This window comes from Dreissena polymorpha, chromosome 11, assembly GCF_020536995.1.
Source record: "Dreissena polymorpha isolate Duluth1 chromosome 11, UMN_Dpol_1.0, whole genome shotgun sequence".
Taxonomy (NCBI): domain Eukaryota; kingdom Metazoa; phylum Mollusca; class Bivalvia; order Myida; family Dreissenidae; genus Dreissena; species Dreissena polymorpha.
In genome coordinates, this window is record NC_068365.1 from 69,933,455 (window position 1) to 69,960,854 (window position 27,400).

General features: G+C 35.4%; 1 protein-coding gene and 1 long non-coding RNA gene across 2 annotated transcripts in view; one reads left to right on the forward strand and one right to left on the reverse strand.

The window, feature by feature from the left end:
- Positions 1-1,443: 1,443 nt before the first annotated feature.
- LOC127850889 (uncharacterized) lies at positions 1,444-20,305 on the reverse strand. Its single transcript, XR_008035550.1, has 3 exons — positions 19,589-20,305; positions 2,708-2,784; positions 1,444-1,677 (listed from the first exon to the last, which is right to left on the reverse strand). It is a non-coding gene; the product is annotated as an uncharacterized LOC127850889 (long non-coding RNA).
- Positions 20,306-21,164: 859 nt separating this feature from the next.
- LOC127851570 (uncharacterized) overlaps positions 21,165-27,400 on the forward strand; it is a 44,592-nt gene continuing 38,356 nt past the window's right edge. Inside the window, exon 1 of the mRNA XM_052385405.1 lies at positions 21,165-21,332. The gene's annotated coding sequence lies outside the window, so the exon portion shown is untranslated. The remainder of the gene's footprint in view (positions 21,333-27,400) is intronic.

Sequence of the window (27,400 nt, forward strand, 5' to 3'; positions counted from 1 at the left end):
TTTTCATCATCGCACATTAGTGTAACATAAATTTTAACACAATATATGTAGGGAAACTCATATGATTCGCGTAATGTGAAAATGATTATTATGCTATAATTCGACCACGAAACTTGACGTGACTTAATACCGGACATTATGAAATGGAGCTACGCTGGCCGTATTTGACATAAGACCCATTTTCGCATATTATCTTATCAATGCTTATATGAATTTGATTGCTATAATCTAATGCGTATTCGACACGGAATTATTGTCAAGGTTTTTCATTTTGTCAATATTTATCATAGCAGGGGACATTGCTGACATCAATATGGATACTGTTTTCATTTTCTGTCGAAAATGATATGACTTATTATCAAGATTATTTTATAGTACGGTAGCGTTCTCTAAACAAGTGAGATTTATTTGTACTGGTAAATTGCTCTTATACTCACCATTCGGACTCGACGATCGGCTCGAATAAAAATGTTAGTCGCTTAAAAGTACAAATTCATCATATTGAGCACGATTATTATTATTATTATTATTATCATTATTATTATTATTATTATTATTATTATTATTATTATTATTATTATATAGCTTTTAGAAACTTATACCTTAAAAAAATCCAATTGGAAAAAAAAATCCCATGGGAAAAAAAATCCCATGGGACAAAAAAATCCCATGGGACAAAAAAATCCCATGGGATTTTTTTATTTTTTTTTAAACACGATTTAACGCATTGAAATCGCGAGAAATGCTCATCATTTGTTAAAAGGTAGTGTTTCTGAAGGTTACATGAATAAATCTCTAAAAATCAGAAAAAAATCCCATGGGATTTTTTTTCCCCATAAAAAAATGGGATTTTTTTTCTATAAAAGTAAATTGAACGAAAATAAGCACAAATGCTTTAACAATGCTTAAAATCGATAACTAAGCACAAACGAACGTGTTTTATGTTTTTGAAAATCCCATGGGATTTTTTCCCATAAAAAAAGCTGGAGAAAAATCCCATGGGAGAAACCAAAAATCCCATGGGATAATGAAAAATCCCATGGGAAAATACAAAAATGCCATGGGTACCCCAACTTTGCAAATAAAGTTCATAGTGAAGAAAACGCATTTAACAAGCAAAAATAACCAATTATTAATCACAAGTTAGACTTTTATCTTATACTTTATCACAAATAAGCAAACCTTCAAGAAAAAGGGTATTTAAGTTTGCGAAATTTCGGTTTCGCAAAGTTTTTCCGGTGGCCGTTATGATTATTATTTTATATAATTATAGTTTGTTTGAACAAAGTCGGAATTCTTCTTATTGTTCTTTATTTGTTAATACTACAAACATCAGTATTGAAGAAATAGATTTATATTAAAAAGACAAAACTGCAATTAATATTGGAGCTGAAACATTAGTCAATGTTCATATACGGAATGTACTGTTGTGAAATACAAGAATGTAAGTATTAATTTAATAATATCTATACAATACATTTTCTGAACCTCATAATAGTTAACTATTTTACTAACATGCGCTGGCGATTGCAAGAGACGTTTAATCTTTTAATAATCTTGGAATACATACCTCCCCATGGAGTACATGGAACGTCCTTTTCCAAACTCCAAAGGCTCTGTCTATGCAATTCTATGTGTCGATGTGAGCGGTATTGTATCTCTGCTGAGCATCTGACACTGAGAAGTAATAGATACTTTTGCAATGTATATCACATCATTACATGTTAACATTTACATTTTATATTCTATTAAAACATCACTTTTAAATAACTACATGTGTAAATAAAAATTATGAATTAAATATGTCAATACAGGGTACTGTTTTACTAAGCTACTTAATGCCCAGTCTCACTATGATGCCAGTGGAGCCCCGGTGCGTGAACCGGGGCTCTACCGGAAAAAACCGCGGACCATCGGATGAACCGGGAACAACCGGGACGGCACCGTAGCTCCACCGGGGCCCATACAGACCCCTGCAGAGCTACCGGTTGTCGCCGGTGGTGCCCATGTGGAGCCCCGGTGAATGCCGGCAGAGTCCTGGTAAATCGGCGCTCTGCCGGAACGCCACCGCCATTCACCGGGGCTTTGCCGGGGCATTACCGGCGACTACCGGGGTTAAACCGGGGCGTTGTCGTTTCTCTTTCGGGGTCTGATGCCAGTATTGCCCCGGTGAGTACCGGCGGAGTTACGTGCTCTATCGAGGCATTACCGGCGACAACCGGTGCTCTCTTCGGGGCTTTATCGGGATAAACCGTAGCTACTCCGGGGTTGACCGGGACTTTGCCGGGTTGTTGACCGGCTTCAACTGGGGCGGCACCGGGAAATTGTGTGACCGCGTAAAAAATTCCAACAAATTATCCCGGTTCTCGCCGGTCGATCGGCGTTAGCAAACCGGGATGGACCGGGCCTCTACCGGACAAAGTGAGACTTGGGCTTAACGCAATAATTCGACTTACGCACTTAAAGTTAGTATGATTTCTTTAAATTCTTGCCACACTGAAAGTGTGTATATTTTTATGGACTGCTTATTCCAAATAACACTTGAATTGTCTTTACCTGAAATAAATGAAATCCAAGCAATTAAAATATGCGCGTAAGTCTAAGGCTTGCATAAGTAGTTTAGTAAAACGGAACCCTTAAACTAAAATAAAATAAATACGTCTAAGATACAGTTGTTCATTGTTAATTAAATGTGTACTCGCTTTACCTGGCTACAGGAAAGGCGTCATCAAAAAGGACGACACGGATAAACTCTGTCACCCAGTAAATATCCACGCTCAGGATCTGCAAACAATATATTAAAGCAAGTTATTTCAGCGATTTGAATTTACGTAAAAATACCTATACTCATGTTATTTTAATTTCTCAAATGAATAAGCATATCACTGCATAGCCAGACATACATTCACTTCACCTTTATGGTTGCACGTTGCCTGCACATTGAGGATGTCATAAAGATTTGTTGCAGTACGTCAGAGTCTATTTCCGTCGTGTCGGTCTCCGAAGCAATGGCTCCAACAGTCGTACAAGTCCGTCAATACTGTCGGAAGAAAATCTGTACCTCCGGTGCAACTCATCGTCCGTCAAGTCCGTCTCCTGTCGATCAATTCGTCTGAATTGTCGAGGTCTGCGGTGTCTGACCAAGTGAATGTCGGCCATCATTGTTGTGGTTAAACGCGCTTTCCATGGTAATGAAGGTGGATAAAAATTAACCATGGTAAGGGCGTGGTTACATTTTGTTAAATCGTTTATTCAAATAGATTAACTTAACTACGACGCATTGTAACCATAGTAAACGTTTTTATTACGGTTAAATCGTTTATACAATTGGCTACTGATGTTTATTATTCAATAATGATTAATCCACCCAAAACTTGTCCTAGCATTACATGTTTGAACCTCCAAATGCATCCGAACAGCTAATGGGCATGACAGATCCTTCTACCCTTCCAGGTTTCTGATTCATTTGACGTTTTAGGAGACAAAATGGTGAAAGAACTTTTAGTTTGTGGAATAAAACACAAAGAATAATCAAATGCTTTTCATTGATATAAACAAATATCACTTGAATGGGGCGTTATTAGGTTACCGGGTGCATAAAAATATGAATTTCCAGCCATTATGCGTAAACTGAGTCTCCTTAGAGTTTAAGATCGTTCTGTTTTATAAATCGAATTGCTGGAGCTACAAAATACGAAGGCGTTCGGAACTCGCCGTCCAAATTTGCAAAATTTTAAAATCATTCGGTGTCGTATGTGTTGAACAACAATTTGTGTGAAATTTAAGATTAGCCAAATTGACATTTCTCTTCGACTATCGCCGGAGAGAAATGTCTATTGCACTAAGCTTTCTGCAAAAAATGTATTGAAACATTTTCGAAATGGTTTTACCGCATTCAAATACATTTTTTTCGGACGTAGACTTGCTCGTGGTATTCCGCTTGTGTCCGGGTTTTTGAAACACCGATTGGTTTGGAAGTTCGCACGCGCGGGACACGATTATTTTATTCAACACTGGATCAAACTTAAAGGACATTCTCTATCATCTTAGCTCACTGCCTGAGCTCGATATTATATATATTATTAAAAAAGACATTTCAAACACAGAATTATCAAACAATTTGCGCCCGGTAGATCATGTTGTCATTTGTTGGTATATAGGCGCAAATGGGAGCCGTATGGGACCCATATGTGATGCATATTATTTGCTTATGTATTACTTTTCTATTTTATAGGTAAACGTATTAGCAGTTTAGATCAAGTTAGTCATACTTAAGTATAAAATAATGTGTTTTGGATGAACTAAATAAAAGTATATATCTTTACTTCTTGATAGCAACGTAATATGGGACCTTAATGGGACCCTTATGGGCGTACCAATATGGGCAAGCCCATATAGGTCCCCCATGACTCCCATATGAGCTGCATATTGTTTGATTATGCATTGATTTTCTATTTTTGAGTTAAATATTGGCAGTGTAAATCAAGTTTTAAGAAATGGGCTTTTAATATAATACCTGAAACTTTATAGCTTTTCCTGATTGCGCAGTAATAAGGGACATATAAGGGACCCTTATGGGCATTCCCATATGGGCTAGCCCTTATAGGTCCCAAATGACTCCCATATGGGCTTATCCATATGTTTTGCCCAGAAACAGCCTATATGGGACCCATATGTGCATGCTTGCCGGGAAAGAATTTAAACACTATCTGTTTATTTGTATTGTTTTTGTTTTTATGGGGAGATGGAAGCTGGATGCAATTAGGAAAGGGTCTGTTTTCCGCAGGCACACAAAGGCTAGAAAATTTCCTACGCCAACCTGCGTTTCTTTTTTTAATTTCCAGACAATATCTTCTCGTAAAAAGTACTCCTGGTAAGTCGGCTCCCGATTATTATGATACATTGTTGACTTTCTTTTTCATGAAACATCATACATTTCTAAAGTATCAAATATTGGTCTTAAAGGTACTGCTTTACTTATTTCATTCCATAAAGTTACATCACACAATAAGGTTTTTTAAAAAGCATACATAAGGCACCTTTAAATGTGCCACATTAAAAAAATCCCCCGTTGCGCCCCCCCCCCCGCCCCAGTAAAAAAATCATGCTTACGACCCTGGATCATACAAAAGACCATACACAATCATAGTAATGGAGTAACTATTATAATAACTAGTTAGTTCCTCATAAAAATGGTAGTACTTCTTGGGACCAATAGATTTGCATATATAAGCAATCGCCGCGATATTACCAGTGTCTACTAGTAACCTCGGCAGGTTGTTTCCATAGCAATTGTTTGCAACACAAGGGTCAAGGTCACTGTAACTGTCGCCGCCATCTCAGTCCAGCATTATTGCGATGATCGTTACGCCAACGACAGAAAATGAATGCTGACAAAAAAAAACTCAATACTCCTTTAAAGTGTTAAAATAGGATTTGTAAGAACTTTATGAACAATGACAATACGTTTTGCATCTCAGTTTACAGACGCCAATTAAGTTCGTAATCTTTTTTTGAAGACCTGTACGTAGTAACTAGGATGAGCAATTTCTACTTTTGTCACAATTTTTTCTAGGTAAACTTCAACAAACTCGTAAAATTCATTGATAATTTGGTAATGGGTTAACCCATTACAGGTGAGCAAATACCAAATGCATGGATAAATGTAGCCTTGCCTTGACCCTGTGATTAATTTTTAATTAAAACAAAGAAGGGTCACTCTTCTAAGTCCACTGAACCATCAGTATTATCTTCCTTACTGGATAAAATCACTGGAAGTCCAAAATGAAAATCCCAGGAATTCCTGCGATACATGTTTGATGAACAGCTTGAAAATTGGTCCCTACTGACTAACGGGGGGTAATGGTCACTTAATGATAACAAGGATAGGAAGTCATAACAGCCTGACAATCTCTTACAAGATTAAAATGCAGTTGTTGTACGTATTGTAACATGACTAACACAACGTTACAGGCATGGTACTTTGACACTTTCCATATAAATCAAGTTTCAAACAGACGAAATGAAGTGTAAAGCTTATGAAATGTCTTTGATAACTGCCTATTGAAATAATTCAAACAGAAAACATTGAAACAATAGGAGACACTTGCAATCTTTAGCGAATTCTCCGTACGATCCAATATTTTCAAATGTCGTTTTTCTACAAAGGCTTCAAAATATGTATGTTTGTGTGACGCAAAGGATTTATGTTGCTTTTGTTAAATGGAAGAAGCACACCTGAACGTGTTCTGAATTTATAATATTATCATTTAACTGATTTGTTACGTTAAATATGTTTTATTAGATAACATATAGCAGTTAAGCTGGTCTTTGAAAACCTTTTTAAAAAGAGAAATGCGGGCACTACTTTCCTTTGCCCCAAGGTTTTCAAATGTCGTGTGCTGCAAGATACAAACATTTCGTTTGCAGGCATCGAATACCTTACGTATAGCTACATTGCAGGTGTTTGAGACATCACTTAAGTATTAGGTTCGACTTAATTTAATTAACGTTAGATCGTACAACTTTAATTAATTCTTTAACAAACGTGAGCGAGATTTGTACGTGTTTATTGCAGGCGACTCTATAAATCATTGAGATTAAGGAGAAATTGGTCAAAATAAGCAATTTCTCTTTTTATCACAATGATTTTTTTCTACCTTATCATTGTATTTGTATTCTTTTACAATTTTAATTGTCGTCTGCAACCTCTTTCAATTTGAAACGGTCCAAATGTGTCGTTTGGTAAAGGGTTAATCGTATTCAATTCCGCTTCATTGATACATTACCTGTACTCGCGCCAAATGAATATTAATTTATAGTTCACCAAGGGATTCGAACCCAGGACCTTCAGGGTTTTTTATTATCCGTCGAGAAAGCACAAACCCCCGAAACACACGAAAGCAGGCACTTAAGTAATGCGCTCTTCCACACGATATATCATTTCTCGAACGACCAAATCATAATTTGATCCCCGCCGACTACACCCCGATCCAAAACGAGTCCGAAATATACATGAATACATGTTTTCTGTATTTACCACAAATGATCGAATAATTTCAAATGGTTGTAATCTAGGAGTCAGTATTTTACTTGGAGTAATTATCTAAGTTATTACAAATCAGCACACCAAGATACGCATTAATTCTAAAGAGCAGAGTTCTTCGTGTATACTTTGAACACGCGAGTAACTAAATGCATTGAGTTGTAATATTGCAGCAGATAGTATTTTTTTTAGTGGAAGCCGGTTTTGGGACGCTGTGACATTAAAATTTGCCCACAATTATTTACAAGGCATGTTTAGTAGGCGTAGCTTGCTTGAAACGACAACAGCGTAGTAACGGCAACCGAATTTCAAACTTAAATATAATAAAATGCACCATTAAAACTGCTCGATCCATACTCCGGTTGCCAGATAAGCGACCTGCTGTGACTGAAACCAAGTCAGACATGTATGATCCCGTTTGGATTATTGCCCACGTGCATCGCATTGCACGTGGATAAATCTTACGTGTACATATGTACGCGCGTGCATGCCAGTACCAGCAATGTCAGACAAATGCCAATTATAAGCATAGGACAACGTGAACTAGTAATAATGCATTCTTTTTTAGCTTAGACCGCCCGATGTGTTTGCCAAAAGCGCAAAGAGTGTTATGTATTATTCTACTGGAGTATACGAATTCTGTATGCACCCCAACTATTAACTTTAAATCGAACAGTGTTTGATTCACCATGTAACGTACACAATTCACCGCTGATGACATTAGTAATTGTAACAACTAGACGAAAGAGGAATGCAGCATTTACGGCAAACATTTAATGTTTGTAGTTGTGTTATACAGCTACGCCTAAAAATTCGTCCCAACTTTTGTTGGTCTAGTATGTTAATAAGAGATAAGTGCTGGGGCACACTCCAAAACCTATCACAATGTAGCCTCAGGACCCCATAAACCTAATACAATGTAGCCTCAGGACCCCATACACTCCGAAACCTAACACAATGTAGCCTCAGGACCCCATTAACTTTGAAACCTAACACAATGTAGCCTCATGACCCCATAAACTTCGAAACCGAACACAATGTAGCCTCAGGACCCCATAAACTTCGAAACCTAACACAATGTAGCCTCATGACCCCATAAACCTAACACAATGTAGCCTCAGGACCCCATTAACTTCGAAACCTAACACGATGTAGCCTCAGTACCCCATAAACTTCGAAACCTAACACGATGTAGCCTCAGGACCCCATAAACTCCGAAACCTAACACAATGTAGCCTCAGGACCCCATAAACCTAGCACAATGTAGCCTCATGACCCCATAAACCTAACACAATGTAGCCTCAGGACCCCATAAACTCCGAAACCTAACACAATGTAGCCTCAGGACCCCATTAACTTCGAAACCTAACACAATGTAGCCTCAGGACCCCATAAACTCCGAAATGCCAACTCACAGACAAACATTCTGAATGCAATAAGAAATAAGAAATCAATAAAGAATTGTTTACCGGACAATACATACATGTTTGGAAGCCATGACGATGTCATCACACGTACACATTTAATTTGAAAGCCATGCAAACGAACCCATTATATGATGATTCGTTAGATATAGTCTATACTGCATGGATTATACGGCACAATACACTAAAAAAGTCATAATCACCGTGCATTATAAAACGGATTTATTGACAAACGGATTTATTTCGCAGATCTTTCATTAAAATACGGTTACAGCGGAGACGATGTTTATTATCACTAAATGAGACGCGTTCTGAGAAAAAAAGTGGCTTAATGCTTTTCTGTTAAATGAAGTCTCTTCTTAGCAATAATACAATTTAGGCGGAAAGCGTCTACCCTGATGAGCCTGTGCGAACTGAACATGCTAATCTGGGTAAGTACGTTTCGCTTATGCATTAAGCTCAGTTTTTGCAGAACTAGGCTCAAATGGTCAGTTGAGTTATTACTGGGGAAAGGTTCGGTGGCAAAAATGTGTTGTTAGTACATTTTATTTTAGTATAAAATATTAGCTATTGTTTTATCACCATTGTTTAATCTTAGATATTCGCACTATTAAGGTCGTTTACTTTTTGGTGACAAAAATATTGGTCTCAAAAAAAATTCACTTCTTCTTTATGATAAATATACGCCATTGTGTTGGCATATTGTAAAGTAAAAAGACGACGGCTACCTTAAATGTGACACTTCAAGGTCAATGATAAAGGACGAATCTTTCCGCTTAAACGGGACTTGCTACTAGAAGATATTTCCTTTTAACGAACAATGCAGTGGACAGTGTCATCCCTAATTAGTCTGTACGGATTGCAAGGCTAATCTAGTTATACGATTTACGCACATGCATTTAGCCCGATTTTTTCAGAACGAGGCTCACACAAAGACGACGCGTTGCGTACAATATCGGTCTCCCTTCATCGCAGGTCTAGATGAAACTTCAAGGTCAAATTTAGGTCAGCATTTTCGGACAAAAAATTCAATATTTATCATGCAATTTAAAATAACTTATCGGTATCATAAATGTCCACCGTATCGATATGAATTTATCTTACCCTTAGAATTAGTCAAGGTCACAATAAAGGTCTAATATCAAACATGATCATGGCGCATCTTGTCAATAATGACATGCAGTATTTACAATTGGCTTACATTGCTGTAGCTAGGACATACAAAGGACAGGGTGCATATTTGACAAAAGGCACGAAAGCGCACGCGGCCATATTTCATTTGTTTCATGCATGTATTTCAATACAGCATGTGTACTGTATGTATACAAGTATACCTGTATCTCATAGTAAATTTATTTGAATGTGAAGCATTGTTTCTATAATTAATAAAACTAGTTTCATGTTAAATTTGATTAAGTTATCTAAACACTAACTATCATTTGCTTTAAAAACAATGTGATCAGATAATGAAACAAGGCATGGCGGGGGTCCAAGGGTGAAGGCATGTCCATATTTGCCTAGTGAGTATAATCTCATTTTTGACTTTATTAACTCGCGATGTCCTTTGTTCTGGCAATTGGCGTGACTCACGCCATACGCACGGTTTATTTTTACCATATTTAGTATTATCTATGAAGAGCACTTTACTGCAAAACACATAGTAATCAGAATCGTGTTGTCCAAAAATAGTGCATGTAATGCTGGGGTGATCTAACATAATATTTGTCTGTGTCACCGCGACATTGGTCCCCAAATTTAACTCTGTCTACAAAATGCTCATTTTTGTGATAAGATATCGTGAGTTCAAGTTCAGTTCAAGCACTCGACCAACTTAAAGAATGTAAAAAAGCAAATGAGCCACGATATGGGAAAATGGGGTTTTTCGGAAAGCGTTGCGGCGTAAACTAACCTAAACCATGGTGGCTTGTCTTGTCATGATAGTGTGACTTATCACCTGGTGAATACAGCACAAATCCCACTTACTGTCAAAGTTAAAAGCACTTAGCTTAGTGTTGCTCTGGTCGAGACTCTTGTATTGATAGATGATGCACAGCAATATTTGCTTAAAAAATTCTGTGTACTATTCTCGTATTTTAAAGATAATGTTAGGCTTGTTTGTGTAAAATAAATGTAATCCACTTCCTTATGCATTGACGTATGGGTATTTTATTCCTTGGTTTTTATGTATTCTACGTATTTAAAGATAAGATAATTTCAAGTGCCTCATTTAAACCCACAGGTAACCTGGTTGGATGGCATTAAATGAAATCCACTTCCTCATACATTGTCGACTGGGTATTTTATTCTTTGGTTTCTATGTATTGAAGGCCGTATGCTGCTGTTTTAATGCAAATTTTCTCCACCTAGAATTTGATAATTTTTGGTATTTAGGTTGAACCATCTGTTGTGGATACACAAACAAAATAAAAAAAACATGGGTCACCGATGTTGTTCATTTTTTATTCGCACTGATACAGCAAGCATATTCCAGCACAAGAACAATTCACCAATAAGGTAATAACATAACAACTTGAGTTAATTAATGCGAAAAGTGTTAAAAACAACCTCTATTCATACAATATGTTTTATTGATTCTATTTGACTGCAATTTTAAAAAAAAACATGAATCGATTGATTCATGTTTTCATCAATTTTTAAACATAACAACAACAACAGAATTTCACATATGAAAATAAATAAAATGCATCAAAGTCATTTTTATTTTTATATAACTTCATGCACCTAGATTTATTCAAAATTTACCTTAATGCTTTATGAGTTATAACTTAATACAAATATTAAAAAAAAACAATAGGTCACCGAGGTCGTTTGTTCACAAAAGAAGTTTAACTGTATGTATTAAAATACAATTTAAAAATACAGTGTTATGGTAAATGGTAAAGGCCAAACCACATAATAGTACATGTATTGCTGTATGCCAATGAAAAAGTAGATCTAAATGTAAATAAAAACACACGTTATTTGTAAGAAGATCAGTAAAAGTAGGTAAATACACCATCCAACTTGAAAAACTGGTATACAAAACATGTATAGGGTCATATCGACGGCATAAGTTATAATTCTTGTTTTATGTATGTCAATGCAATAGTTGTTTTAGTTTAAGTGAAACAAACATTATACGCAGCTAGTTCAAACAAATATAAGTATACTGAACCAAACAAAAAAAGGTAATTGAATTCATTTAAAGGGACATACCACATTGTTTTGAAATGCTTGATATGACTTTACCATTGTATTGTTGTATGCACATGTAGATTTGAATATCGCGAAAATGCAAATATTAAGAAATGACACTTAGTAACAAAGACAATATATCAGATTTTCTCTTGTAAGTTTACAGACTGTACTCATGTAAGTAAGTTTGTTGGTTTGTTTGAATAATTCAGGTCTCACATATATAGCGGCATCAGTTCAGAATTTTATGATCCATTGATCCCAATCGGAACTATTTTTTAACCAGGAACTGTATGTTAATTATAAATTCATTTTATATCCACTTGTAACCGTTGAAAGGCGGTCGGGCCAAAAGTTAATACTACAGGTTCGGCCAATCCCCCCAAAATGCTTGTTGAAATGGGACATTGCGTTGGTAGTTTTACGGTAATGCAAATAAATAAAGGTTCCTATACAAGGTTAGGGTCAACAGTGAATACATCGAAATAGTCAGGCGAAACAGGAAACGTCAGATAATTTCAAAACGAAGCTGATAATTGAACATGTATACTTGTACTGCTATCAAAACACGCTTAACTGTACGATGAGTTACATAGATTTGCTGACCAAAGTTCCAATTTATTTAACTCATATTTTAAAGAGAACAATTCATTATAAGATTATTGAGAAATCGTCATATTTGCATATATTTATGCAAGTATTTTCACGAATTGCGGATTTCGTCATCGTCTTCTTCTCCATAAAAATTCGAAAAGGTCATATGTTTAATTTATATGAACCTGTGATTATAATACAGTAGTTAATGGTGAATCAATTTAAATCAAGATGCGTTTAAGAATTGCTAGTTTTACGAATCATTCAACTTTAGAAACTTTTATTCGAACAAAAAAAAATGGTTCATGATGCGCAATATCTTACATTTCTCACTATATTTAAATGGCCTATGCTTTAAGACGCAATATGTTTCTGCAGGGACTAATGAGTTAATGTTGGATGATTTATCTTAATATATCCATTACAGTTCGAGCCGGTTATATCCCCGGGTAACGAGAAGACCGTTCATCACATCCAGGTAAACCGTTGCAAGAACGTGAACCGAACGCAGAGTGAGAACGCACAAGGAGAGTGCCTCGGCGGCACACCCCCGGCCTTTCCGAGTAACTGCAGAAACACATTCATCGCATGGGCTATTGGTGGAGAGGTAGTATCGGATTTATTTAAAACCGAGGGCCGAACTGATATCATATATTTACAATAATACTTCGACAATAAGATATTTTCGTTTCTAGTGTCAATTATTATTAGAAATGACTTCTAAAAAATAAAAAAATAAATTGCGGGCGACCCACTACGGCATGACTTTTTACCGAAGTATTAAGTTGGTTCAATTGTTTAAAATCGGGTTAAAGCATTATTTTCAACAGTATTTCAGTAGAATAATGGAAAGCTGTTCATATATTAATGCTCCCTGACTCCCAACCAGTACTATCATTTTCAACCTAGAACTGGCTATCCCTTCGTAATGCTATTTATGTAGCCAAGAACGCCATGGTGGAGAGGAAAGCCATAGCTTCCATTGTTTAATGATCTTCGGAACGACCAGAACGGGATCAAAAGCTAGACCTTCCACAACCGAGGCAGATGCTCTTTAACTTATGTCACCGGTTTATAAAGGGTGTATGATCGGTCCATTGTCACAAGGGTTACGAGTTTTCGGATCGAGACCGACACTATGTAATTTATAACTCTGGTATAACTTTTAGTCAATATAAAACTATATAAATAACTAACTTTCTGTTCCAGGCATTTTACTTCCCAGAAGATGTCGGATTCCCTGTCCTAGAAGATCCGAATGTGAACGAGTATTATCTGATGGAGACTCATTATAACAACCCGACCCAGAAGACCGGCGTGATTGACAATTTCGGTGCTTGGATAACACTGACCAAGCAGTTCAGGAGGCCTCTCTGTTGGAAATCGGGGTCACCATTAACCCACATCATGTCATTCAGCCAGGCCTTCCGGCCTTAATTTCATCCGGGTACTGCACGAATCTCTGTATCAGTGAAGTGAGTCGATGTTTGTCTGACTGATGTCAGGTAGTAGATGCCTCATGGTTCCGCAATAATTCGGTTATACTGACGTTTGTCATGTTTACAAAGCCTTCCAAATGAATTCATTTGGAAGACTATGTTAACATTTTAAACGGCACTATATCCAAAATGTTGCGGACCCTTTAAGCATCTACTACCTTAAAACGTTTATTTCATAAATACTTGCAGCAAGTGTTACTTCAGGAGAGCACTTGATTGGATTTTTCTTCTATTTTTTTCTTCGTTCGCCACAATTAGTTTATTTATATCACAGCGGTAAGTTCACCTGTCCATGTTTCATATATGTAATCAGCAGGGCTCGACAATTTTCCTTCTAAGACACTGACGGCTTTCCCATGTGAACACTCTTGAGGTGACAGACAATTCCATTTCGCCACGTTGACTTCATTAAACGTCGGAAAAATATTAGCCGAGCCGGGAATCGCACTCACGACACATGTTATTAAAGTCGGACTCGGTACCGACTGAGGTTTGGCCTCTAGGAGTGAAGTGCATCATCACATTTCAGAGGAATCGTGTAACGTATTTCTGGGACTCGATTATTTAATTAATGAGAATTGTATTATCACCCCAATAAATTCTGTCTTGTGACACTTCTTAACGAAGCATATATTTTAATTTCAAATGGGTTATAATGGATAACGTTCTTCACATAGGGACATGTTAAAGATGTACATTAAAACCAAATCGGTGCATCCAAATTTATCCACAAAAACATAGCCTAAGGATGTGGCAAGAGAAATTTATATTTAACGTGACTTATTCTAGTTCACAAACTTGAAATACATATCACAAGATTAGAGACATTACATTAATCAAACTTGTACATTGTTCTAATTACTTTGCAGCAGACACTTTTAAAAGCATCCTGACAAATGAACAATTTTATTAGGAATAACTGTTTAGTGATGACCTTACATTTTATCACATTGAGACATAAAGATAATTATGTCATGATGATCCAAATTATCGAATTGCCTAAACGCGTCAAATTACATCTGAAGCAAACTAGCCAGAAAGAGCGTGCTTAAGGAAAAGGGTTGGTATTTGGTATATAGTATTATATGCTTCCGTTTCCAGGGACAAAATCTAATTTCTACTAAAAAGACACCATGAGAGAAAGGGTTGATACTTTCAATATATTTTTTATAACTTTATAATAGCAGTCATACCATTCAACTGTAAAATGAACGTATTTCATTGGTTTAAACATACACCTTGATCAGAAACGTAGTTCGTGCGTTTCACAATGAAATAATTTCATTCTAATAATCTTTTTTTTTTCTTCTAAAATTGAAGCATAAGGTGATTCATGTATGTTTTGTTACATTTATTGGAACAGTCAATACTAATACTGATCAACATTTCATAATAATGCACTTCGGGCATTGTTGATAATGTGATAGGGCAATTTCCTTTTTGTTTTAATAAATGGAACAAAATATCCATTAATCCCCTAAATGATGCATTTCCAGGCACTCAAACACAGCAATGTTCAGGAGGTCAAGGCTTTCAGGCATATGCGTCATTCCCATCTTCTTGGTCGTGCAATAAAAACACGTCACTTCCGTAACGGAACGGAATTGAAGCCATTGGCTTACGAACCGGCCTACGATTTCAACTTCCTAGAATTCAGATCGTTCCCTGAGGATAACCCGATCCGACCAGTAAGTATTTCCCAGGATTCCATTAAAAAAGGACCTTACTTCAGCTTGTCACATTTTTTTAAGTGACGTTCTTTTTTAAACGAAACCGAATAAATTCTGTTAGGCATCTTAGTTACTTAAAAATGTTAAGCCTTTTACACTATATAAACGCGAAGAGAAAAATGCAATACAACAATTGCATGAAAAGACAGACCGATTCATTATGTATATAGCAAGTTGTGTTAACCCCGTATAGGTGTTACCTATTATAATATATTGGTCTCGATAGGAAAAGTACGCAATTAAAGCTTGTGCATAGCTGGAGTTATGTAGTAAGCTAAACTATTGTTGATCCGTTTAGAAAACACACAGGCATAAACATGTATTAGTCATGCTATGACCAATCAGAACCTTCATTTAAACGAAAATCAAATGTATAAATAATTTAAAGTATTTGTGTCTTTAAGGTCAATGTAATTGTCTGCGCATGTATTGTGGTTTCTTGTATTTGCATATAATGCATATATAAGTGTATGTATATGTATTCACTGTTTGCAAAATAAAAATTACCAATTGTCAATGTCATATCTTGTAATCATTGTGAAATGTCAATGGCATTTTTATTAGCCGAATGCCAAATAAAGTTGAATTGAAATGCATTGTTCATGCATGGACGCCCAGTTGTCTATTACAAAAATACACAAAGCATTATTCAAATCAAACTAGAAGTGGCAAGTGATCAATATGTATAGATCTTTCATATCATATTCACGTATAAGACACTCGTTGTATATTCTCATCAATTTCAGAATTGTAATTTGTTTCATGATTTAGATATTTCCAGAAGGATATTTCCACCATCATCATATCAATAAGTATTTAAAGATCATTCGTTACGAGAGCTGTATAGGGAAAACATTCTGTTAACACAAGTCTTTATTTTATGGTGATTCATTTACTGTCGAATGCCCATATGATTCCACAAAACGTCCGGAACCGACCTTCGTAAGTAGAACTAAAATATGTTTCCATTAACCCATGTATGCCTAACGTTTACAAAAAAGGTCTTGGCAAACAGCGTAGAACCAGATGATACACCGCATCATGCGGCGTCTCATCAGGGACTGCGCTGTTTGGTTTTAAGGAATTTCTGTAAAAAAATATTATAAAAATATGTAAAACAATATACTAGAAACCCCTTTAATAGGGAATTGACTCATCTAACTGTTAATGTCAGAGGAGTACTCTAGGCATAAATGGGTTAAAGTTCTATTTAGTTAGCCTCGATCGAAGTTGACATAACTCTAGCTTTTAACAACCTGGAGTACATCCTTTATGAACGACACGGACGAATTCCTTCCGTTTGCAATATTAATTAATATTAAAAGTAATAATTAATGTAATGTCGCTCTTAAGTCACCTCTCCATCATATTTACGGATAAATACAAATACTTGAATAACAACAGTATTGCATGGACTCATGACTTGACTATAGGCTTTTATGCTAAATGTCAATATAAACTGATGTTATAGTATATTATTGTTTAATTGTTAGTGTGCTTAATTCTTTTAGTTGCTCTTTTGTTTAAAGAATGCATATGAATATTATATCGTGAAATTGTTAACATACATGGAGACACAAAGGTAACTACACAATGACTTGCAACCTGGACTCGATGTTGTAAATATTTAATGTGCTCATTTGAATTGAGAATTGAATATAAATATGTTTATTTATTTTGCAAGAGCCAAAATTAGTGCTATCTTCATGTTCAGCTCAGCAGAGATCGTTCGTCATCCTGCTTATAAGTGTTGAAACGCCAACAATTGTTCGGATTTGTACATTCATAATCCGGAAACATGATACATTTCGATGAGTCATGTAACAAGTATGTAACGAGTATAAAACAAAGCTGCATTAACCTCAGGGTCTGGTCTCACATGTGATAGTGCAGCGCCTTAACATGTATCATCATACTTGACGGACCCGGCGGTGGTCAAAGATTTTATGGACAACTTTAGCATGGCGAAAAATCATCATCGATGTAACGGGCAAAACTTCGGTGTAAGCATTATTACATAACTCGTATTATATTTCAGGACTGGTCAAAATAGAAAGCACTAGCAAATAAATCTTTATAACGAAGATGAATACTGTTTTGTAATTAAGATACGATGACAGCAAAAGGAGAAATTGCTATAATGAGCATTTTCTCCTATCGTCATACTGTTTTCTACGTATGTGAGTATATAAAATATGGAGGTTAGTTTTAGAGACTTTTCTAAAGATGAATTATAAATCAAATTCACTTTTGTTGTCTAATATGCATGAACATGTCAGGTTGTTTGGAAAATAACGAAAACAAAATCACTACTGATTCGAACTTATAGTGATGAGTGTCATGTAAAAATAATTCACCCGAAGGAATTCCGTCTCAAGCTTCAAACGGTTTATACTAATTTACATGTCGTTTAATGCCGTGTGCTCTTCCTTTCACACATAACACCACCTTATATATAGTGTCTAACTTTATTAAAGCCTACTCAGCTACAATTACATCAAACAGTTGCAAACAACATTTAAATGAATTTTAACACGTAATGAGTTTTAATAGGTAAATATATCTCAAGTATATGTTGATAAATATCGCCCGTAATCTGTATTCAAATGAAGGATATTGTATATGCCTGTAACTGCAATAATCAGTGCGCCAACTGTAGCTTGAGCACAGAAAAAATATCTTGAACTGACCAAATTGGCTCAGACTTTTCTTTGGTAAGATAATATTATATATCCTCCCATAATGAATTCCCAATTCATGTGAAGCTTACAAAGTCTAGGCCTTGACTAAACACGATTGCGATGTTATTTCTAATACTTTCCAGGTGTATGCTGGTACGTATCGCGAGCCACTTCCAGACCGGCCCTATGTACCTCCAGCTCCGCATTGTACACATAACTAAAATGGTCGCCATTTGGATTGGTACCCTAAAGTTGTATCTGTATTGGAACCAGTAGAGCAGAGAAATGATCGGATCAGAAAACCGGACGATGTTTTGTAGACAAACTGTCGGAATAAATATTAGAAACAAGTCTTGTTCGACCTTTTACCTTTTTTGTTGGCTTCGTTCCCAAAAGCCATAACTTGCGCAGTACAATCTTAAGTAACAGAGTTTAGGCTCGAGGCCGACATTGTTTTCCAATTATACTATTATACTGGATTGGTTTCATTTTCAAACTCGCATGGCAAACGGACGAGATCGTGAGACAACTACATCGTTCGCGACAAAGTCGCAGGAACGCATAACAAAACTACAAACAATTCTGAGAAACCGTGCATAAACTAAATACAATGTTGAAGGACAAATACTTCTGCAATGTTGTTGCAAATATCACACGAAACTCGTATGATAAACCTTGTCGTAAGTATGCAAAACTTCGACTTATTATCAGCAAGTCGTCATATCAAAAAGCGGTAGCTTGAGTCAATAAGTGAATCATTAGACCCACGTAGCACTTTTCAAATTTGAACAAATGCAAACGTTACCCACGTGTGTACTCGTACAAAGGCTTAAACTAAAACAGAAATGGCATCCGCCGACTAGTTAATGTTGTCCAAAGTAAATTATACTCCAATGAAAGCATTCCCATTTCAATATCTGAGGTCAATGTTAATGCGCGATGCTAAATAAGACAGCATAATATAATTTAATCACACATTATTGTACCCAAATATAAATATGTCCGCAGTAAGCGTTTACGATTTTTAGTTCGTGTGTATTTAGTGAACTTTCCTATAAAAAGTCCACGTTAATACATGAATTTCGGTTTCAGTTGCATATCTACTCCATACTGCCGTCACATGATTACAATGGAATGTTCTGAATATAATGATACCATCAGATAATCACTGTTATCATCAAGTTTCTGTTATCCTCTGAACACATCGAGGACGAATGGTGGTTGATACGTTTTTAAGTTTTCTTTCATCATGCCATACAAAGTGTAATATTTTTGGTCTATATATTTAATTGTGTACGTTTTCGTTATAATAAAATAGGAATTACAAAAAAAAGAAATCGTAATCTCATACATTGTTATTTAATTTGAATTGCGATGCTATTAGGTACATAATATTTTACACTTAAATATGTATACATACATCAATGCCAAGTGCGGGTTAAGAGCTCATTCGAACCGGTTTATAAATCCACCTCTCTGAATGGACCGTTTAACATCGGCAACTCCGATTATTATTCTATGTGTGATTATTGAGTTTGTCATAGTCTTCTCCTGTAATACTACATTTATTGTGTGCCTCACTGTTATGGCACTAGGTACATTCCCATCAATAAATGGCTGCATGCTGTAATATCGTTTCACTCCTAGGTCCATATTCATTATCCAATCGTTAGACTTACGTCTAGGAATAACACACATTTTTAAAACTGTTACACCATTTATCAGATAGAACAGTGCGCGTATGACATAAGCCTTTTTTCTTAAATCTATTTACACTTTGGGGTTAGATGTCTTGGATCTCAGTCTATTCTTTATACTTCAGTATTAACACGACAAGGTAATTACGGACACTGATACTGCAGCTTAAACTTCAATTCATACATAGATAACAAAGCAGATATTTCAGTGTCGGTGAGGTATTTTCAATTTTAATTTATATGTAAAGCCGAATGAGTACTTTGTTCTGACATTCAGTTAAATGCATGCCTTTGCTAGCATGTGTTTCAATATGATATAGCATATACATTTAATATATTGTATATATATTTTTTTGGTTTAAACCTTTCTAAAAACGTTCATTTGTGCCCATGTTAGCAGTGCATTTATTTGGTCGTATGTTTGACCGTTGGTCTACGCAGGGCACTTTATAACAAGTACAATTTGCTGGTATACAACCTTTGATATAGTTAATCAGATGTTGCCCTACCAATCGAGAAATTAAATAACAAATTCAAAACAGATAAATGCCCTTTATCGAACAGACCATTTGTGTAAAATGTATTTATAAAGGAGCAGATAACGGCAAGGGTCTAAATGAAGTAAACGTATCACGAGGACGGTGCAGGATGCTATCAGTTACCTTTCACGTATATGCGTAGCTAGCTACTTTGTCCCAAATACATAAACAATGTGTGATTGCAATTATGTTAAGTTAAATTTAAATTAAATATCGATTTATCTAACATGTGAACAATTAGTAACATGGCATAACGTAGCGCGCATGTCCTCTTTAGACAAGAAATCGCATTTCTATTTTCGTTGACAGATTTCGTTAGTTTTAATACTTCTGCCACCAATAAAACTGGAACAGTTTGTTAATGATGTTAACACTTCAAGAAATGACGGAAATATAAATGTGTGTTGATGAATATGCAAATATTTTAATTGCATGCTGAGTAATATTAAGAAACAATATCTATGGTATATGGCATGCTAGCTATTTGTGAACCAATGAAGCTGACATCATTTTCAACAGTTAACGCTTTGTCAAAATTATAGAATGTTTATCTTACAATATTTCAAAATCGTATGTGTCTTTTTAAGTTAGTGTACCAATAAATATGATGAAAACAATTGCTACGCTTATGTTATATTGCAGTCATTTAAGATAAATACGTTCTTTTTATCGCACATGAATCTTATCTCGACCAATACAATGCTTTTGAAAATATCACCCGGGAATAAATTATGATAAACCGTGACGTTGTTTGTTCAAATCGTCAACCCTTTATCGTCAATTCGTCTCATCAAATCGCGGTAGACAATCAGTAGCATGTGTCAAGGAGTAAATCATTGTTATCATGCAGCACTTAAAGAAGGACATGTGTAGAGTCGACATGTAGCACTATAAGCAAGACATGTGTGGTGTTGATTAATGGATTAAGGTAAGATAATTGTTGTATTATAAGGTGCGAGTGATTGGCTTTAATGAGCTTCAAAAAAGTTTAAAAGAAATAAAAAATGCTATTCATATGTGTGGCAGAATTCGTTAAGTCATCAGAATGCTGAATGAGATTTGTGAAGGCTCAAGCAGTACAGTAAATGTATTGGTAAGTCAACGTACAAACTGAACTTTGGAATAATCCTTATTAAAGTTAATAAAGAAAAATAGTACACACTTATTAGCACTGCATATTATTTAATTTAATATTGGCAGGTTGTCAAAGTCCGAACGTCACGAAACAAATAAAAAAATGTCGGCATTTTAGGTGTTAAACATGTAAAAGTTTTCAAACAAATTATTTAAGCATGTATTACTTGTGTAGGGTTTGTTTTTCATGTTTGTGTTTCGTCAAGTTCGTGTGTTGGTGATACATTGTTTGACAATGTTTTTCTATATATTAATGCCTATGTGTTATAAAACGGTTTCATTACTGCTAGTTCTTGAATGTTTTTATATGTTTAATTTTGTATTTTTATCAATTAAGATGTGTGTTAAGTTGTGTTATTTATATATTGGTGAATGATTTGCGACAACAGGTCACCGTGTAGTAATATATATAATGTTCACCTAGTGACTATTAAGCTACCTATTTGGTACCCGCTCTTCTCAATATTTCATGTAGGAACTCCAATCAGTGAAAATAACTTAATAAGTCTTAGGCTTTCGATGTAATCGAGCTGAAATAAATAGGCTTAAACTTAAACAGGAAATGGTATTCATCGATATGTTAATGGTTTCCGAAGTCAAAAAAAAATATACAAGGAATGTGTCTCATTTAAGATTAAAATAAGTGATTCATTGTGTATGTTTTATATACAAAGCAAACGAATACAAAGGATTAACATAGAGTAATTTTTTAGTCTGAATGTATGCTGTATTAGTCATAAAACCGACTTCTGAAATAATTTAATAATACTTTTATTACAATTAAAACCCGCTTTTAACATCGATTGGGAACTTCAGTCGTAGAGTTGTTAAGACCCGCGTCATGCGAAAATAGGTCGTTTGCCATATGCGGTCAGCGTAGCTATAGCCCAGCATGCATCTCGCTATATGGTAAGGAGATACCTAAGGAGACCCCGAAACCTTGCTTGATTTATAACGGTCAGCGAGGCTTCTGACCATAATGCGCAATGGCACAGAATGGGCTTGAGCTACGCTAGACGACGCGCCATAACACCCGTTTTCGCATGGTAGGACTTTCAAAGAGTTATTTGAATTTGTTGAAAGAGCACTGCGTGTTTATCAAATTTTAAAATACCATTCAATTTGATGGTGAAATAATATACTCATAACAAGCGATGTGATGACACATATGATGCCATCTTCCGTAGTATTTTTTTGACATATACGTGTGGTTTGTATATACGTACACTTTATAACACACTTTTCATGCGGTGATTATGCAACTATACGTGACACAAATCTACAATAAGTCACACCTTGTTTAATTTAATTATTTAAAAACTTAGTTTGTCTTACTTTATATCAAAGTCAGGATATTATATGTTAGCGTTTCTGATTGCCAAAATCGCTAATGGCGATTAAAGCTTTCATCTGGCGATTAAAATTGAAAATGCAAAAGGAAAGGGCGATTGTCAAAAATTAAAGGTATCAGTATCCCGTACTTTAAAAGATCACCATGTAACTACTTCTAGGCGTAATCGCAAAAAAATCCCCATGGGTTGATGGTTAATACACTGATAATAGATAGCATGGCACACGTATTGAATTGTCGACCCTTATAACAAAGTCATGTGTGCTGACACAGATGCTTCACGAGACATTCTCCGGTAACTGTCTATTCGTAAAACTGCTGTGTTTACCATACGATCAGTTAAGAGAATACTTATGGGGCGGTTTAAGTGCCGAATATGGATTTTGATTGACGTCGATCAATTAAGTAAGCGTTTACGGAATATAGGTCAACCGATAATTGCAGATTTACCATGTATGTAATATAACACGGTAATTAATACAGTTCACTAAAGACACAAACCCTAACCCTTACCCATTATCATCACACCTGTTCCCTGTTAGTGATAGCATCTTATGGAATGTTAAAAGCAAAGGGCGTGCAATTGAATCTTTATGGCGAGTAAGTTGTGAAAATAATACCTTAAAAAAAAATCGCGGTATCATCATCATCATCATCATCATCATCATCATCATCATCATCATCATCATCATCATCATCATCATCATCATCACCATCATCATCATCATCATCATCATCATCATCATCATCATCATCATCATCATCATCATCATCATCATCATCATCATCATCATCATCATCATCATCATCATCATCATCATCATCATCATCATCATCATCATCGTCGTCGTCATCATCATCATCATCATCATCATCATCATCATCATCATCATCATCATCATCATCATCGTCATCGTCATCGTCATCGTCATCGTTGTCGTCGTCATCGTCATCGTCATCGTCATCGTCATCGTCATCATCATCATCATCATCATTATCATCATCATCATCATCATCATCATCATCATCATCATCATCATCATCATCATCATCATCATCATCATCATCATCATCATCATCATCATCGTCACCATCATCATCATCATCATCATCATCAACATCATCATCATCAGCAGCAGGAGCAGCAGCAGCAGCAGCAGCAGCATCAAGATCATTATCATAATCATCATCATCATCATCACCAACATCATTATCATCCTCGTAGTGGTTTTTGTCATCATCATGATCTTTGTCTAAATCATCATCATCATCGTCCACATAATCCAGTTCAAATCATCAGTAGCTAACGAATCACTTAAAATCTAGTTTTAAAATTCCACCTTATGTCTTTCTTCATCGCAGATTTTGATGAAAATGTAATTTGCAAGAAAAACAAATAAATGTGCACATTTAACCCAATCAGAGTATTCATATAAAAAGACATAACCAAATTAATTTTGTGATTAACATTTTTCTTCAGATATCAAATTTTGAAAGCAGGCGAGAGCCATTTTGAATTTGTAGTTAACTCATGGGGATATGTCTAATGTTATATTAAGACCATGCATTAATATAAATGTAATATAATGTACACATGAACATTAAGATAAGATAAGTTGTGTGTTTGTAAACGTATTCGACGATTTTCATTTTTTTGTATATGGAAGGTATACCACATGTTATCCAGTTTGTCATTACAACACATGTTGTAGCTACAACTTATACACGGCACAATCAATACAAATAACAACATCCTCCTTTTGAAACACAGTTAGTGTGAGCACATAGCAAGGCCGTAAATCACGAGCGCCACCTCTTATTTAAGGTGCATTAATAAATAAGACAATGCCATTTCAGAGGTGGCGCTCAGGCCCGCATGTTTAGAAATTTAACGGATAATTTTACGCGGTGATTAGGTTATTTAAGTTTTTTAACATATTTCGCATTATTTAAACAAATCGACCAATGAAGTGCAATTCAGCGATTATAAATTCATCCAATGATTTACACACACAAACACTCACAACCTATTGGGAAACGTGAGGACCTTTATAAGTTGTGGCATGGAATAATTTGTTAAAGCAAATTGTTGTCTTTTGCCAAGATGAGCCAATTCCCAGCCAATTAAATCGCTAATTACATTCAACGATTGCTTTGAACCTGTACAAGGTAATGCTTGCACAAAAACATCTGCTTCTATCCGATCTAAAAAATAAATTTGCAATTTTCAAAAAGAGATGGAGCTAATGCAAATGAGGTGGCGCTCAGACTAAGAGTCTGCGCCAATGCACAGGTATAGCTATTTTAAAGTGAAATAGTGTATGTAATTGTTTCTATTATGTTTACAGGGCTAACAGTTTTTGTAAGTTTACTTCTTCAGCACATTTGAGTCGTGTTCATTTTTAATTAAAAAAATAGTGTTCTTATAATGTCTAGATGTATTTAAACGTTCGTCTTCGTAGGAATAGAACATTTAATATGTATTATGCAAACAAATTATCGGAAAATACCGGGTATCTTCATTTGTTTGGTGTTGGTTCTGTAATGATTCGGGCCTTCGTATATGCGTTGACAACGAATCAAAATGTCAAATGAACGTCATGTGAAGATGTCATTGCAATACAACTGTTAATTATTACATCCTGCATTGCCGCCACCTCATATCATTAGCGCCATCTTCTTAGCATTGGCTCCATTTCTTTTGGAAAAATGCTAAATTATCTACTACATCGGCAAGAAGCCAATATTTCTGTTTATGCAACATCTAATGTATGTTGTACGCAATTGTATAATGACGTTAGCGATTTAATTGTGTGGAAATGTTCTCGTCACACAGGAAAAACTCCTCGACATGCTTTTAAAAACTCCACCATGCCACAATTTATAAAGGATCTCACGTTTTGAAATGGGTTGAGAATGTGTGTTTCTGTACCTTTTTTGAATGAATTAATCTTTGCTGAAGTGCACTACATCGGCCGATTTGAAAAATAATGCGATACATGTTGAAAAAAAACCATAAAAAATCTAATCACCATGTAAAATTATCCAAAATTTTTCAAAACATCCGGGCTTGAGCGCCACCTCGGAAGTTGCATTGGCTCATTCATGCATCTCAAAAAAGCGGTGGCGTGCATGATTAACGGCCGTGGTATAGACTTGCTTTGACAAACACAGACACGACTTATTCACCTATTATTATTCAAGAAATTACCCTTTCAAGTTTAAAATTCCTTCGGAAAATACAACTTCACGAAAACTGCACGCCTACTATTGAACCACACGCGTTTCGCTTTAAAATATTTTTGATACACCATTATATTAAATGTAAGTTTGTTTTATATGCTTTAAATGTGCAATGTACACATATTTTATCTGCATGTATCGATGAGCAAAATGTCTTTTAACTTATAAGTGAATATGTGATCGATCAACCACTCATATTTTCAATAAAATCTTAGCAGCACCTTGTTGCTGTGCCTTTTCCCGATAAAGAATATACGTTGTATTCGAATTAACGTTGCATCTGATATCTCGATGTTCATAAACGTGAACTTTGTAGGGTGAAATTCGTAGCAAGTAATCAAAAGAACCATATTTAATGCGAATATGTCACAAGAGGAAATTGTGTATGCAAATTTTTTGAAATTCGTTATTTGCTTGAGAAACAGTCTTAGTTCAAAATAAATATTATACATTTTAACACTTTACCGTTCAACAATATTAACTAGTTAACTAGCGTTGTTTTATACCTGCGTAATTAATATTGTTGAAATGAAATGTTAACATGTATTTATGGAGAAATGTTTCATTCGTTTATAACAAGTTTAGGTTTATACGGCCGAACACATTAGCCCATCGGCTGTTGTTGTAACCGTTGTCAGCTGGATTATTATTTATCGAGCCGATGTTTGTCCGTTATCTGTTTAATGAAATGTTCGCATCAACTTAATACATAAATAATAAAAAAAATAGAAAAAACACAAAAATAAGTCGAGGTATTTATCTTTATTACATTTATGAAGATATATAGGATCTGACAGGAGTAGTCATATCATACCATATTTCATAAAAGAGTTCAGGAATTTTGTTAGTAAACGAGCCTTTGGCGAGCTTACTAACGAATTTCCTATACGAGTTTAATAAAGTATGGTATAAAATGACAACGAGTGACAGATCTTTTTATCACATGCTTTTAAAGGGGCCTTTTCACAGATTTTGGCATTTTTTTACCTATTCATTAAATGCTTTATATTGATAAATAAAAACATTGGATCGTAAAAGCTCCAGTAAAAAATCAAGAAAAAATTTAAAAAAAGGAAAAGAACATTGCCCGGAGCAGGTTTCGAACCAGTGACCCCTGGAGTCCTGCCAGAGTCCTGAAGTAAAAACGCTTTAGCCTACTGAGCTATTCCACCGAGTATACATTCTTGACGTATTTTATACCTTATATAAGCAATCTTCGTAGTTTCACAAAATTTAACGACAAAAACAGAACTCTCCAAATTATTCAA